Source organism: Bidens hawaiensis, unplaced genomic scaffold (assembly GCF_021521415.1).
Source record: "Bidens hawaiensis isolate Kalapana, Puna unplaced genomic scaffold, B.hawaiensis_p1.1 tig00013755_1, whole genome shotgun sequence".
NCBI lineage: Eukaryota > Viridiplantae > Streptophyta > Magnoliopsida > Asterales > Asteraceae > Bidens > Bidens hawaiensis.
Genome location: NW_027492173.1, coordinates 587269 through 605729, shown reverse-complemented (window position 1 = coordinate 605729; position 18461 = coordinate 587269).

The window sequence follows — 18461 nt, the reverse complement described above, 5'->3', positions numbered from 1 at the left end:
AGATAATGATGCGGAAGTGGATAAGCCAGTTGTTGTTCCAGTTGGAACTGAGATGGTTAGCTTTACTGGTGATGGATCTGATGTTCAGACGGAAAATCAGGAAGGGGATAAAGGTCCAGAGGATAATGTCACTAACCCGGTTGAAGAACCAGTCATGGGTCCAAGTCATGTAGCAACAGAACATATTGATGAAGATGACTTTATTGCAGATGTAGTGGCCAATGTGACTAGAACCATCAGAAAAATCACACCACCTGATTCACCAGGTCCCGCAATAGACAACGATGAAGATACTGAGTCCGTTGACTCTGAACCTGTAAATGATGACTTACCTTCATCTCCTGCCACCACTGATCCAATTAACTCGGAACCTGAACAAGATCTAGAAACACATGTACCAACACCACTCACATCTCCCATCAAGGAAACCATCATATCAACACCTCTGTCACCGCCAGCCGAAACTACTGAAAATGTGCATATTCCAACCCCACCAACTTCCCCTATTAAAGAAACACATATCACACCACCAACCTCACCTCTACATGTAACCATACCAACTGAACCCATTCAACCTACCCAATCCATCTCACATGAACCTGAAACTTACCAAATACCTTTACCTGAAACCTCCTCACCAAAACCCTTTCTCAGAACCAACTTCTAAACCTACTCAAGAAACACCACCATCCAGCCCAAATCTCTTTGACATTGTTGTTGAAAATGCAAGTCTGGAATTTGAAAAGATTTTGTTAAAAAGAAATGCTGTGCTGGAAATAAGAAATAAAGCACTTGAAACTGCACTACAGCAAGCCTTGTTAAAGATTCAAACCCTGGAGCATTCTGAGGTTGAGAAGACCTCAGATGCACCAAAATAGGGGGAGAATAATGAAGCTGTAGAGGGTTTGAGAATGATTGAAAATCTATATGCCAGTTCGAATGAAAAGATTAAGGAAGCTAGACCCTCAAATGCTATAAACATGATAAATCAAGAGTATGAGGGAGACGCTAGAGATGAGGGGGAGTCTGATGGTAAAGATGAAACTGAAGAAGAAAAGCTAAGAAGAAAACAGAAAGGGAAAAGGATTGCATACACAGATAATGACTTACATCCCAAATCCCTACACAATGTGCAATCTGGTGATAATATACTTTTAAAAGACAATGTGATTGATTAAGACATGGCTGAAGTATAATCAGTCAAAACAGCCATAAGACTCATGAATGAAGATCTGGATACAATAAATCAAAAGGATCAAGAAGATGATGAGGAAGTTCCTCAAGAAGCGCTTGAAGCACTAATTTTGATGAAAAAGAAACATGACGAGGAAGAAAGAATGAGGAAGGAGGCAGATGAGGCAATTAAGGCTACTTTGGAGGCATTAAAAGTAACACAAAATGATGAACAAACTCCAATTGCACAAAAAGATGATGAACAAGAGCCTATACAAACTGAGCCGGTTATTACTGAACTCAAAACTGAAGAACCTGAAACTGAAACACCAAAAGAATAAGAACTTGGTTTGGGTGCAGTAAATCAAACAGAAAAAGAGGATGAAACAATTGAAATATCTGCAAGCTCAATGGTAAAGCTAGTCAAAATGAAAGACCTTATAGACATCTTGAACAAACCAGAAGGACATCATCCTGAGATAGTGGAAGCTGCTAAAAAGACACAGAAAGACTTTATAAACTTAAGCAGAAACTCAGAACCAGTGGTTGAAGAGCCAGTTGAAACTACCGAACCTATAGTTCAAGAAGTGACTGAAGAGGATGAAGATATTCCTGTGAAAGAACCAGTGGTTGAAGAAATATTTGATAAAGAACCTATAACACAAACCAATGAACCTGAAATTACAGAAACTGATGGTGATGAAGTGCAAAAGACTGTGAATGAAGAACCGATTATCACTGAGCCAGCAGGACCTGAAATTGAAGCTGAAGAGGGAGTAAAAAGAAAGGAGCCAACTGAAGTGGAACCTCCAAAAGCAAAAAGACAAAAATCTGTGTACAAAATAGGTCTAAAACCCAAGTTTGTATTCAAGTCTCCTGAACCTGAAATTGAAGAACCAATAATTTGGGCACTTCACAATCTGGATGAACAGCTTGATGACAATGAAGAAGAAGAAGAAGGATCGAAAGATGATGAGAGGGAGAATGAAGATAAAGCTTATTTGATAAGTCTTGACTACGACTTGAAATATATTCAAAGACTATCAAAAGAAGCCATTGCCAAAGAAGCTGAAGGATGCAGGAAGAGGAAATCAAGGAGAGAATTTCTAATCAAGGCTGGACACAAGCCTGCCTTCCTAAATCTCCAATCATTTGATTCTATTGACAAAATCTACAAGAGAGCTCTTGTAGATGACATTGCTAATTTTGTTGAAAAGGCAAACAAAAGGAAGAGGACAAGTGATGATGCTGAGTATGAGTCTGTAAAGGCCAAACACAAAGACATCCAATTTCTGCAAGTACATGGTTTTGAATACAACTCATTAATCAAGCTTTCTCTGGATGATCTAAAAGGAAAAGTACAAATGATTAAGTACTCACATAAAGCTCAAAAGAACACAGCTGACAGTGACAGAGAAAAGAATATGAAGATGCAGATGGAAAAGGAAAGTGAGGAGTCTGCAAAGAAAGAAGAGGAGGTAAGTGTATGGTTTGAGGACCCTCAAAGGGTGGAAACTTTGAAAAAGGTTGTGATGGAAAAGGGCATGACTGAGGAGGAGTTTGATAGAATGCCTCATGCTCAACTCCTTGATATTTACCATAGAGAGCAAAGGATGTATTTGGAAACACAGAAAAAGTTACAAGACGAATGAAGGAGAATGGATGAGGTGGTTTAGAGCTAAGATGATGAGTGCATTGCATAAAAGGGGCCAACATGGGAAGGCTTATAGTGCAGACTGATGATACTATGAGAGATGGTTTGAAGAATCTGAGATAGAAGAAGCTAAAAAGAAGAAACAAGGAAGCACTAGCAGAACCCCAAGGTCAGAGATTGTAAGGCCAGAACCATCAAGAAATTTAAACTTGCCTACAAATCTCTACTATGACAAAAGATCCAAGACCTTGAGGGTGATTACTAAAGATGGGGAAGAGACTCTGATCATCTTCAGGGATGATTTGAGAGATTTTTCAGAAGAACAGTTGAGGAAGATGGTCGAGCTAGATCTTTATGATAATCAAAACAGAAGCCAAATGGCTGAACAACAAAGGAAGGATCTATCCAAATTCATCAAGGAACAATCTGAAAAAGGATTTCCATTTTTGAAGCAGAAGAGAAGAGAGATTCACAGCCAAGCAGAAAGGGAGAAAAGGCGCAAAAGAATTAATGAAGTACATACTTTGCAGCTCTCTCTGTTTGAATCAAGAAAAAGAAAAACTCAACATGCAAGCAGCTCAACACGAAAAAGAATGACTTTGAGGGAGTGCTTTGCAATGAGGAGGGAAATGTTAGAACCAAATTCCATTGCACAACAAAATGGAAGGATCTCTCATCTTACTTACAACAGACATAATGATTCAATCACTTTGAGGAACGCATCTGGAGGAACAATTGCAGTAATCTTGTATGACAAAGACCTCCACTTCATGCATCCTCAAGATCTTCAAGATATAGTAGATGTTGAGTTTCCCCTCGACTCCAAAGATGCTGTGAAATTAGACATGATTAAACAAAAAGCCGCCCTTGTCAAACTGAAAAAGGAAAAATCTGACACAAGGAGCAGGAGGAGGAGATAGCAGAATAGAGATTTAATGATGATTAATTTGATTCTGTTTATCTTTATATTTTTTGATATATTTGTATTTTGAAATGTAAAATTGATGTGTAATACCCAAGTGGCAGAATTCCTTTATGTAATGAAATGATGATTTAGCCTAAATTGATATGTTTGTAGGCTGATACATTTGTAACTATATGCAAGTGTACTTTGGTGCATCTGAGCTTGTTCCAATCTAGAGGGAGATTGTTGAGTCGGATTTTTGATACGGAAGATTGAAATCTTCTCAACCTCCTTAGGAAACAGCTAAGTATGGAATTCGAGCATGCTTAGACTATCGAGCATGGTTTTACTACTTCGAGCAAGGTTTTCAGAACCTTTGCTGGTTAATTCTTCTAAGTGTTAAAGCTTCGAGCAAGCTACAATTCAACGAGCAAAAGTGTTTTTCTATCGAGTATGGATTGCCAATTGAGCAAACAACTTGATCATTCAAGTTATAACTAAGTGATTCCGAGCACAAGATGTTCGAGCACATGGTGACTAGCATGGATGCAATAAGAAGATGTCATATGTTCAAAGCAAGGACTTCGAGCATGGTTCAGTCCCCCGAGCAAGATTTACATCCGAGCATGATAAAGATTGTTCAATAAGTTTGTTAAGACAGGACTGAAGGCACCAAGAAGAATGGGCTTGCTCGATGGACTAGTTCGAGCAAAGCAAGGATTAGTCAAAAGGAATGAAGCTTGTTGGAGGAGAATATCTTCACTGAAGATATTCTAAGTAAAGTATGCTCGAAGACACTCATCGAGCATACCTAGCATAATGAGTCTGCTCGAGCAAGATACTTATCATGCTCTAAGACTCTTACACTTGTATTTGTTTTTATTTTTCATTATGTAATGATTAGGGATTCTAGAAGGAATGTCAGGGTCTACAAATAGGGTCCTAGGTTTCCATTTAGGGTAATGTTGGCACACACGGAATACAAAGAAAACATTCTAACGAATATTCATTTTGTTTCTCGTACAGCCGCCCGCCGCCGCCATTCACGAAACCCTAGACATTCCTTTACTGTTTCATTGAATGATGTATTAAATACAGTAAATCTTTGTCTTTGAATCTTTCCTTACCGAATATCATTTAGTGTTTCGTTTATAATTATATCACGCCTTCACTCCCATTCATTGGATATCCTGATTCCGCGGGATATTCAATATGCCTTTGGGTTATAAAGTCGGTGTGTCCTTGTCAACCTTATTAAGGTTTGTACCCAATTCCCGATCCTAACAAACACTTTAGTTTAGATGTATTTAAAATGATTTTATTTAATTGTTTTATATTAATGACCATAATGTTTTTTTAAAATTAATGTAAATAACAAAAAAAAATGTTAAAGTTCATCCATCTTGTTCATGTAAACAACGGATCTAAAGTTTGTAACATTTTGAAACTTCGGACTAAATTTAGTTAAAACTCAAGAGCCATCCATGTAATTAATTTTAAATAAATTCACAATTTTGTTCCAAATTTCACAATTTTGTTCCAAAATAACATGTATAGTGACTTTAATGTGCAAAAAATTGTTAAGGGACTTTTATGAGAAAAAACAAAAAATACATTGGTTTTTTATGGTATTTGCCCAATAAAGTAAATCTAGAAAAGAGGATGGCATGTGAAATAGGTGTGTATATTCTCACCTGGTGATGAGTTTAATCCTATCATCATTATATGTCTGATTTTAACAAGACGCTGCTTTACAAGCATGAACAAATAAACACCAATAGTTTTTTGACATGCTATTCTATAAAGAGAACAAATCAAAGCGTAACTAAAAAGGAAAAAAATCACATGAGCCTAAAACACATATCATTCGATTCAAATTACAGAATAAAAATTAAAGGCTAAACCTTAGTTCTCACAAGTTTAACCATTTGACGAAGTCAACTCATTCCTAAACAAGTGGGCCAAATTGTCACATCAAATATTTACCTGATTAGAATGTTTAACATGCGGTAGAAAAAAAAGACCAATAAGATGACCCTTGCCACCTGAACAAGTTCAAACCCGTCAACATTTATCATCAAAAGGACATGTTTACAATATCGACAACGATGGGTCATAAAACAAACAAGCGTTACCCCTAAGATTTTGGTATAGATCCGCCACTGGTTGCAGCCACGGTTATAATCCATGGGGCCGTGTTAGTCACAGTTTGAGGATACAGGCCCGAGTTCCCACAAGAAGAAACCACCGTTATCCCACGAGCAACCGCATGAAACGCACCAATGGATAACGGGTCATCAACATAAGTAGAAAATGGTGGAGACGTGCCCAAAGAAACAGAAAGCACATCCACGCCATCATGGACAGAATCATCAAATGCAGCAAGAATATCAGCCGAGCTGCGACCACCCGTGGCCCAACAAACCTTATATACAAATGAGATGATGGTGCACCACCTCGGGCTAACTTGTGGGCTAGCCCGAAGAAACTGGTGTCTTTTACTACTGCCCCGGATGCAATGGAGGATGTGTGAGTCCCAAGACCATATGCGTCGCACGGTGAAAGAAATTCAGAACCGTCACTTAAGTCCAAGTCTCCAATTTTGGCTTCATATCCTCTAACATACCATCATGCACCGGTGATTTTCCTATATTAAATTTAAAAATGGTAAATTGTAAATAACAAAATACACTCATTAGATAGAAAAACTGCATTAAGATGCCAAGTTCTACTATCTAAGTCAAAAGATAGTCAAACTCACAAAAACTCAATGCTTGTTATGAAAATCTTAAAACAATGCACTTCAACTTTAAACAAACACTACTTATGTCTAAAGTTTACTTATTTCTAAAAATTAGCCGAACCGGTTGCATTTGGACTTGTTGAATTGTTCTCCTTGACATACACCTTTCCACCATGACGGTGCCCTCTTCCTACCGACATCATCAAAGGTTTTAGATTCAGGCCATACGCCTGGTAGAAAAAACAAGTCAAAACTGTTTGACATTGGAGGTTAAACTAACTTTTTTTGAACAAGTGTTGGTTTATAAAGACTTCATAGCAACAAATTTTTTTATTAAACTACTTGTATATGATGTTAATTTTGTTGTAAATACTTTCTTGGAAATTTAAAGAAGTTATTATAACTTTCTAGGCAGGAACCATTTCGTTTGACTTGAAAGATAAAGTCAAAGTCTAACTTACCACTATCAAGGACGCCAATAACAGTCCCAACACCCGATTGACCTTTAGAGAGTACACTATTGACAAAATGAGGATTTATTTTTGAGAAAATCCCTTCTTGTTGAGTGAAGTTTATAAATTCAGTTAGGAATCACATGAGCAACGTCTGGAAAATCTGCATACATTATAAATGAGAACCATTTTGTTTGACTTCAAAAGTCAAACTATAGTTTTGATGTCAAAGTGTACAAATTAGGGTGACTAACCTAAATGAATAAAATCAAAATACCTGAAATCAATGAGGCTTGAGTTGGGGTTAATACTGCAGCAAACCCAGAAAATGCGTGCTTGTAAACTATACACAATCGATTTAGTCCCGGCTTCTTTGCTATAAAACTAAACAACAAACAGTTATACGGGCCACTTCTCTTCTGGCCATTTTATTTCATTTTTAGTTATATTGGAATTAGTTTCTTGTTTTGGTTTTTCTGTCTTGAGATCAGGTTGTCAAGACTAAAGATATGTTTTGACCTTTCTGGTCAAACAAAATAGATTTAATATACAAATTAGTGGCATTTACTTACTGTTCGAAAAAAAAAACAAAGAACGTTGATACAGCGTATACATAAGCCTGTAAAATGCTACCATGATTGTCGTTTTGATCTTGCCACTTACAAATAAAATAACTTAGAATTGTAATTTGATTATGGAAGTCAAAATTTATTACTAATAAGTCAAAATTTGACCATAAAAGTCAAAACATATCTCTAGTCTTAACAACTTGCCACTAATTGGTAGTTTTAATACTATCAATTACAAAAAAATTCTGTGTTGTAATCTTTTCACATTGGAGCAATATACATAACCGTAATTAATAACTAATGGAAGGCAGTCAAACTTATAAATTATGTGCATAAGCCGAAAAAAAAGCCCCTATAGGGGTGTTAACGAACGGGACCGGCCTCGAGCTCACCTAAGCTTGAGCTCAACCCATTAAACTTATGAGAGCTCAACCTCGGGCTCACCTCGCTACAGCTTTATTTCTAAAGCTTGAGCTCAACACAACGGATAATGTAATTCTCTGTGATTCTTCAATGTATATACACCTAAAATGTAAATATGCATGGACACACACACACACACGTTGCTAATAGAAAGACAGACCTCAAGTAAGCAATATACGCCAAACAACATGATGTTTAAAAAGTTACTCTTCATACTGACCTTAAAAGCTTTTGAGTCAAAACTTCAATAAAATTTTGGTCTCCTGTCAGCTGGCTTCAAAATTTGGGAAGAACACATCAACACTCACCATTGCACCAGCATTATCAAATTCACCACAATAATTAGAGCAGAAAATATTGTGACAAGCTGCCATAAGCAAAGAATTCATACCCATCTTCTACAACCTAAACAAAATAACAACCAAATCACATCAGGCTTCAAAAAGGTAAATCAAGTACTAAGTTTTTAGGCGCAAGCACATTGTCTTTATAAACCTCAATCGGATGTCCTCCAAATATGATCATGAAGAACACAAATAAGCCCTCGTAATTCAAAAAAAAAAAAATCTTTAGAACTCAACTTACCTTTGCAATTTCACATGCTTTGATCAAAATGAAGTCATTTATGTTGTGTAAACCAGGAATTCATCTTCCAATGAATTGAATGAAATCTGCACATATAAAATCAGTTAACATGGCTTTGCCCCTTTCTAATTTGGCTCAAGCATGAAATAATCAACCATAAAATGAAGAGAAATCAAACATAACGTAAGCTGAACCAAACATATATCTGCATTATAACGTAATATAGATGAGAATCTACAGCTTCTTCCAGGTTGGCTGCGTGTGCACTTAAACCTGGAGTCAAATATAGAAGTAATCATTATTTGTTCGATGATCCTAATAGAATTGTTTGTGTGCACTTAAACCTGGAGTCAAATATAGAAGTAATCATTATTTGTTCGATGATCCTAATAGAATTGTTTGAGTACATAGAAGAATAGCACATAATCTTTTTTTTTTTTTTATTATTATGGCCATCTAACAAATATGCTGATTCTCATGAAGCTAAATAGCATGAGCAGGATACTATGTTGTTCGTAAACAACATATAAAAACAAGCAATGTTTCTTCTTAATTAGCCATTATGAAAAGCACAAAATTGAAAAAATGAAAATAACTATTACCTCATGTAATCTAATGCTAATTAAAGGACATTAAATGTAAAACTGAGGATGGATAGTTAGTGACCTAAATTTAATTTTAGCGGTGAATGACAAAATGATTTTTTTTGTCCAAATAATCAAATTGCATATAGCGGAACTTGGAAGAGAAGTCAGCTAGTTGGTTGTGGCTTTCAGGTTTAGAAAATATAAGAATAATGACAAAAGCAGAATTTTGAAAATATTTTTTTATTTTTAATAAAAAATAATTCTTTAAGAGTTTTTAAGTTTTCTCTTTAAAGATGAGTTTTCTCTTGATCCCACCCCTATATATATATATAGGGAGAGGATCAAGAAAAAACTCACCTTTTGAGAAAAAATTAAAAAACTCCTAAAGAATTATTTTTAATTAAAGATAAACAAATATTTTCAAAATTCTGTTTTAGCCATTATTCTTATATTTTCTTATATTTCACTCGAAAAATATAAAAAAATAAAAAAAAAACCCGCTGTAATGCCCATACGTATTACTGTGCGATACCGTTGTATTACACATGTGTATTACTATGTATTTTTGAGTTTAATAGTGTTTTATTGCATATATTCAATATTTGTGTATTGTATATGTGTAGTAGTGTTGTATTATATGGAAAAATAATAATAATAAAATAAAAGTCGATATGGTGCACATGTGCGTTAATGTTGTATTACACATACGTACTAATGTGTATTCAATGTGTGTATTAGTCTTATATTGCATATATACAATAGTGTGTATCAAATATGTGCAATAGTGTTGTATTCTATGTAATACAAACACTTTTGCATATATGCAATGCACACTATACCGACGAGGTTACCGACAAGTTTTTTTTTTTGAACCAATAACAACATATAAGAATAATGGGAAAAAAAGAAACTTCAAAAAAAAATTTAAAAAAAAGTTAAAAATAGTTTTTTAGAAGTTTTTAGGAGTTTTTAAGTTTTCTTTTTAAGAGGAGTTTTCACTAGAACCCACCTACACACACACACACACACACACACACACATATATATATATATATATATATATATATGTTATAATACTTATGATTTGTTGAACAAATAAAATGTGATATAACATAAGTAATATGCAAGGGTAATGAGCCTTATATATTGTTATTTAACCAACTTAAATAACATTATGTAACGTCTTTTCTCAAAATATAAATCATCCATGTGATTTTTTATTTCACAAGTATAATGTATTCAGAAACCCTTTCCAAATATCATAAGTGTTAATATTTATATACTATATGATCATATCATCTATAAACAAATATTATTGGTATTTGTTTAGCTGGTTATTGGGTATGACCCGACTTGGATCATAACGTACTAGCCACATCAATTATAATATGTGTCTTGGGCAGACCGAGTCCAACAATCTTCCACTTGCACAAGATACATAGAAAATTGATGCAAGTTGCAAATACCTTCTAACTATGGTTTATTACCCTAATACGCATGACAATGTGCCATTCAATAACATCATCCCCTTCAAGTCCCTTACTTGAAATGATTTAGGTGAAACTATCATTTATCCTTTTGTCTTAGATGTCATGTCATCCAGAGACATAGAGTGATCATTCTCTATTGATTTAACTTTACAGGCCTTAGACATATCACTCTCAACGAATAAGAGGGACAAATCCCCTTTTGACTACATATGTCTCTCACAATCACCTTGTACTATACTTGACCTTAGTCTTATGTACCATCATGTTTCAGAGCAGCGAAGAACTAAGTCAAAGTATAACATTTGGTGAATATCAAGACTTAATATGTATCTCAGGTTGGAGGATACTATGATATTCGCCTTTACTCAAATTTACTTATGATCAACACAAAGATTCCGTATAGTAACATTTGAGAGCGGGTCAGTCCAATATTTATATCCCATAAATATCTATGAACCTTGGCAGCAACCTTTTGGTCTATATTCATAGCTTATGAATATCCACCAATCCAAGTTCATAATAATCTTATCTTCATATTTGTTCCCACAAATAGGAGCGACTACCGACATTTAGAATAATTAACTTATTCATGGATTGGTGGAAATAACTCAAAATGTCATAATCATAAACCATAATCATATGAATGAGTGAAAATAACAATTATTCCGATATCCAAATACAAAATAGATCAAATCCAATCACTAGAATATCGAAGTCCTAAGGCACAGGTATGACTTTCATGTTTTGGCCTTTCAAGGAGCTTCGTGAGTGGACCGCAATGTTTTGATCAGTGTGAACTTTGCTAATACATATCTTTCCTTTCTCAACTTCATCCCTTATGTAGTTGAACCTCCGCTCAATGTGCTTCGTCTTTTGATGTGCACGAGGGTCCTGAATGGTACGGACCACCCTTAAGTCAGCAATGAACTTCCTAATCCACGCAGCTTCTTGTGCTGTCAATGAGGCGGCGACGTATTCCGATTCTGTGGTGGACAATGCTACCACATCTTGTTTTGAGCTCTTCCAAGAGACTGCCCCACCATTCATAATGAAAGCATATCCCAATTATGATCGAGAATCATCTCGATCGGTTTGGAAACTCGCATCCGTGTAACCCTTTACAACGAGTTCCTCCTCACTAGAACCGTATATTAGAAACATGTCCTTAGTCCTTCTAAGGTATTTCAATACACTTTTAACCGCCGTCCAATGGCTACTACCCGAATTTTGTTGGTATCTACTAGTCATGCTCAAAGCGCATGACACATCTGGTCTAGTACATATCATTACATACATGATGGATCCTATAGCCGATGCGTATAGGATTCCTTTCATTTTCTCTTGCTCATCCTTTGAGCTTGGACATTGAGATGCACTTAATATCGTTCCTTTTTTAATATGTACCAAACCTCTCTTAGAGTTCTCCATCTTTAACCTCTTCAAGATTTTGTCAATGTATGTACTTTGGTTTAAACCTATTAACAGCCTTGATCTATCCCTATAGATCTTTACTCCTAAAATATAGGCGGCTTCACCAAGATCTTTGATGGAAAAACAACTCCCAAGCCAGGCTTTTACACCTTTCAGGGTTGGAATGTCATTTCCAAATAGTAGTATGTCATCAACATACAATACTAAGAAAGTGATGATGCTCCCACTAGCTTTCTTATACACAAAAGCTTCATCAGCGTTCTTGATGAATCCAAATTTCTTAACTTCTTCATCAAAACGGTGCTTCCAACTTTTAAATGCTTGTTTCAATCCATAGATTGATTTCTTCAACTTGTATACTTTATTAGGATGTTGTGGATCAACAAAACCTTCGGGCTGAACCATATAGACATCTTCTTCAAGATGTCCATTTAGAAAAGCGGTTTTGACATCCATTTTGCCAAATCTGATAGTTATAATATGCGGCTATGGCAAATAATATCCTAATCGACTTTAGCATTGCCACGGGAGAGAAGGTCTGATCATAATCAACCCCTTGAGTTTGAGTAAAACCTTTTGCTACAAGTCTTGCTTTATAAGTATCCAAGTTTCCATGCATATCGGTTTTCTTCTTGAAAACCTACTTACTTCCAACCGGTTTGGAATTAAGAGGTGGTACAACCAAATCCCATACTTGGTTGTCATGCATGGATTGCATCTCAATGTTCATGGCTTCAAGCCATTTGTCACAATCGTATTGTGACATTGTAACACGGTATGTGGTGGGTTCATCTGAATCTACCACATAGCATCCATCCATGAAAAATCCATATCTTTCAGGTGGATGACTAATTCTACCAGATTTGCGAACGTTTTGTGTGTCTTGATTAACCATTTGATCATACTCAACAACCTCTTGCTGATTGCTAGTTTCAACCAAACGTGTATCGGCTTGTGGTCCTCGATCCTCCTCGAGTTCCACCGTTCTACTAGTACCTTCCATAAGGAACTTAGTTTCCAAGAACTCGGCCTTTCGAGTAATGAACACTTTTTGCTCGGTTGGGTTGTAGAAATAATATCCCACAGAGTCTTTGGGATATCCTATATACACTTAGTGGATCGACTTTCAAGTTTGTTTTGGGTGTTGTTCTTGACATAAGCCTCACAACCCCATACCTTTAAACATGATAACGATAGAACCCTTCCATTCCATATTTCAAAAGGTGTCTTGTCCACTTTCTTGGTTGGGGCCATATTTAGAATACGGGCCGCGAAGAGCAATGTGAAACCCCAAAATGATTGAGGCAATGTGCTTCTAGCCATCATAGATCGAATCATATCCAATAGAGTTCGATTCCTCCTCTCGAACACACCATTATGTTGTGGTGTTCCGGGTGGAGTAAGTTGTGAGATGATCCCACAACTCCTAAGATGATCTTGAAAAGCATCACTAAGGTATTCACCTCCCCTATCCAAACGTAGTACTTTGATGGTTTTATTGAGTTGATTTTGTCATTTTGGAAGACTTTGAACATTTCAAAAGCTTCATCTTTGTGTCTTAACAAATACACATACCCATAACGACTATAATCGTCAATAAAAGTAATGAAGTATCTTTCACCATTCCTTGTTATTGCCATAAAAGGACCACATACATCCGAATGTATGATACCTAATAAGTCTTTTGCCCTTTCGTTTGTACCACTAAAGGGTTCCTCGGTCATCTTTTCTAGTAAACAAGACTCACATTTATCAAATGAATCATCTTCATTTGATTCCAAAAGACCATTCTTTTGAAGTGTATGTATGTGATCTTTGTTTATGTGACCAAGGCGACAATGCCAAAGATAGGTCTTACTCAAATCCATTTTAAGTTGTGCTTGATTGGCACAACATGTTATCAAAAGATGTGTTATCATGAACTAATTTATAAATGCCATTAAACGGCATTGCCTTAAAATAAAAGACATCATTCATAAAAACACAAATATAATTGTGCACAAACTTTAAATCAAAACCACATTGTTTAAAAGAGAAACGGAGATAATATTCCTAGTTAAACTAGGAGCATATAAAGTGTTTTTCAAAATAACTTCCAAACCATTTGGAAGCTTCAAAGTGTAGTCTTCTCGGGCTTTGACATCAACCTTTGATCCGTTGCCCATGAAGAGACTTATCTCTCCTCTCTTAAATTGATCACTCCTTTGAACCCCTGCAACAAATTGCAAATATGAGTTCCACAACTGGTATCCAATACCCATGTGTTAGAAGAAACAATATTAAGATCAATGTGTATCATGAAAGTTGTACTTGAGGTTTGCCCTGCATCCCTCTTAGATTTCAACTCTTTGAGATAGGTTGGCCAATTCCTCATCCAATGTCCTATCCACCACAAACCAAAACACAGGTCCTCCGCGCAAACCTTTGGCTTCTTTTCTTTTGGTTTGGGTGGTTCCGCTTTAGCCTTCCCCCTTGAACTTACCCTTGACGTGTCCCTTACCTTTGGCAACCTTTGCTTAGGGTTCCGGGTGATGCCTCTTCCTATTTCCACCTTCATTGATCGTGAGAACCGGTAAAACCTTTTTACCCATTCCCGTTTCGGCCGTTTTGAGCATTGCGTGAAGCTCACCAGTGCTCTTATCCCATCCATGCATGTTGTAATTCATAACAAAAGTCTCAAATTTCTTAGTTAGGCCCTTTAGGATCAAATCCGTGGCTAACTCTTTTGAGACGGGACAATTTAGTTGTTCAAGTCGATCAATGTGGCTTTTCATTTTAAGCACATAAAATGAAACCGATTGGGTTTCTTTCATACGACATGCAGGAAGCGCTCAAACCGTTTCGAAGCGTTCCACCCTAGCTTGTGTAAGGAACATTTCCTTTAGTTGGGTGATCATGTCATATGCCCCATGATGTTCAAAATCCTTTTGAATCTCGGGAATCATAGTTCCCAACATGAGGCAAGAAACTTGCACCGCATCCTCGGTGTATTTTACCCAATCATTATGGTCTTGAGCATCGTAAATGTTAGGTTCATCAGGAATAGGATCATCTAATATGTTGGTTTTCTTTTCTTGCTTGAGAACGATTCTCAAGTTTCGATACCAATCCATAAATTGTTATATTTGAGACGATCCTTATCGAGTATGGCTCTTAGTGATAGGTTATGAACGGGTGGAATAATTGTGTTAGGTGGATTGTTGATTGCGGCCATCTACAAATTTAACAAAGCTCAATTTTAGTATTTTTTTGATATCATTAATCAATTTTAATCGTTAATACCCTTTATGGATCCTAGACAATTAATGATTAAAATCTAGAACCCAACGTTATATTCAAATAGTAGTTAGGTGACCTTTATCCTACTATTTAGATTAACAAGGTAATCAATGTTTGACGATTGCAACCCTTTGCAACTTCTAGTTTTAGGGATTGGTCAAACATCTTATGTTTAGTTGGCATGTTTAATCCCATCAACACCATTGTATGCCATGTTTCGCTGACCCTATTCACAAGGTTTCCAATTTAAGTCGTCCTACTTACACACACATGTGAGTTTACACATACAAGTGGTTAGGTGACCTTTATCCCACAAATATGATAAACCCACCTCAAACTCGCAAGTTTCCTCCAATGTGGTTATGTAACACCCCGGCTAAAGCGGAAACGCCTGAGTGTGACGTACAGATTGCTCAAACACATGTGACACTATTAGGTGACCATAATAATATTATTTCATTTAAATCTTTATGTAACACAAGTTTATCAAATAATATAAGTTGTAGAAATTAGTAAACAAATGAAAAGTTGTTCTTTGAATATCCTATAGGCATGCTATGTGTTTTCTAACTTTCATCCTCGTATCTTTATACCTGTAACATATGTATAAAATAAAGTCAGTTATGAACATAGCTGTTGAGATTCTCACAGTTTGATATAATACGTAAAAATCATACAATTCATGGACAAGTGATAAACGAGCAAGTAAAGTCCTTTCCAGTTGGTATCAACCAACGTACTCGGGTAATCGCGCAAGTAAGGTCCTTTCCAGTTGGTAACAGCCAACGTACTCAGATAATGAGGCCCTTTTCCACTCGATATAAATGGACCTGAGTGCAAAGGGGGGCGTATGATCATACTTATTGAGGCTACCACGTGCAAGTAAATTCGAGCAAGTAATCAAGTAACACAAAAGTCCATATAGTGAATTGTAATTTGTAATCAAAATCATAAATACTTGAAGTTTTGTAGGATACATATGCTACCCCAATATATGAAAACGTTTAAAAAGGGGTTGTGAGAAACTCACCTTGAAGTCGAAGGTAAACTATCAATATAAACCGAAAACATGATAACGAAGCCGAAACAACCGAAAGTGCGTTAAAGAACTCGAAACGGTTGAACTTCTCGAACTATAAAAATAAATACGAACATTTAAAGGCTAAGTAACGGAATTAATAAAGTTAATTACTTGTTGGGAATAGATATTATTTTATTATTTTAAGGCACAGATTAGTTAATATTATTTTAAAGCTTAAAGGAATTTTAACGATTTGTAATATTTTAATAATATAACAAACGCTAATATGGGGGTTATGGTATTTACAAGGCACGGATTTTATCTTGAAGAATAATTATGTTATTGGATTAAAGTTAACGAATTAAGGTTAAGGAATTATAAACTAACAAACGGTTTATGGTTAACTAAATATGAGTTAACGAATTAAAACAAATGATTTAAAGCTTAACGATTAAAAGCGAACGAATTTATATTAACGGTTTAACGATTTATGTGTTTTTTAATATTACTTAAGTTTGAATATAACGTGTACGGAATTTTGGTGCTAACGGTATATTTTATTTTGAAAACGAAAATGTTAACGAATTATAAAGCTATCGAATTAAAGTTAAACATATTATAAATCTAATAAATTCAAGTTAACGAATTAAAAATCTAATGATTTACCGTTAACTAATTATAAGTCTAACGAATTAAAGTTAACGAAAAGATATTTAATAATATATTAACCGGATTTTTACAAAACATAACGAATATGAAAAAGGGTGAGTTTTTGAATGAAATTTTGTAAAATTAATTTATAATTAACTTAAAAATAATTTTATTTGTTTTAATATGATTTTACTAAATTATTTGAGTAATATATAAAAGAAAAAGGTCTTAAAAAAATAACTGCCATGATCCGGGTTCGAACCCAGGTCGTCCTGGTTATACAAGCATGTCCTAACCATTGGACCAGTCTAACAATTTGTTATTAGTTTGAAACAACTTAAAATTACAAGTTCTTCATCTTCATACACAAACCCTAATTCTTAATCTGTTTAAATCAATCCCTGTTTGCTAAAATCATGTCAGGGGTTTTGTTCTACGGCTCAAGACGAATCCAATACCTGGAAATGCACCAGGTTGATGGTGAATGGCATATGGCCGGAAAATGGTTGGAAATTTCATGGTTATGGCTACTGAGTGTATTATGATGTTAATTGGTGTTTAGTGTGAGTTTAGGCTTACGGGATTACTCTATTTATACTATCAATTGGGTCAAACACAAGTTAATTCTAGGGATTTGATCGCGGCTAATAATACGGCGGGTCATACGACTTGAATTACCCACGGATTAGTAGTTAGAATGCGTTTACCGTTGATTATACGTTTGTTATGGAGAAAGATGTTACAATTTTTTTTTTGGTTTAAACATGCGAGATTTAGGGGGATTAGGGTCGCCGAAAAGTCGCGGCCGTCGCCGACCGGTGGCCGGAATTTCTTGACGGGAAAGCGTGAGGGTTAGGGCTGGTGGGTTGGGATTTATTATTTAATATATTAATTTAAATAATTTTCATATTGGCCCCTTGTAGTTTCAGATTATATTTAAAACAGAACTTAAATATAAATACAATTTAGGCCTTGTACTTTGATATGGTTTTAAGATCAAAAATTGACAAATTGGATTCCAAACTTTAAAATGTGTTATAAACGTAATAAGAAATTATAAAACTTGGACATTTATTATATTATAACCGTATAGTTTTGCGGATTTATTAAACATTTAAAACTTCAAATCTCGGGTTCTGTTAAAAGAGCAAAAGTAATGAAATTCGATCGAACGATGAACTTCACTCGTTGAGAAGTTTAAACCAAAAAAAAGGAACCGATTTTATGCAAGTTGTTGATTTTAAGTTGTTAATCATCCATATTGCAAAAAGATAAAACAAAATTTTAATCAACCAACCAAGCATAAAATAAATAACCACAAATTCATAACCATAGCCACCTAATCTTGGCAACACTTGTTTACCGTAACAAGTGTGCCAAAAAGTCTCTCCTAAGGACCAAAATTACATAGGGCTTGTGTCGGTGAACTCCCACTTGATCCCGCATCCAAATGCTTCAAGTGTCCACTTCGTGTTGTGTCTCCTTCACTTTATTTGGGC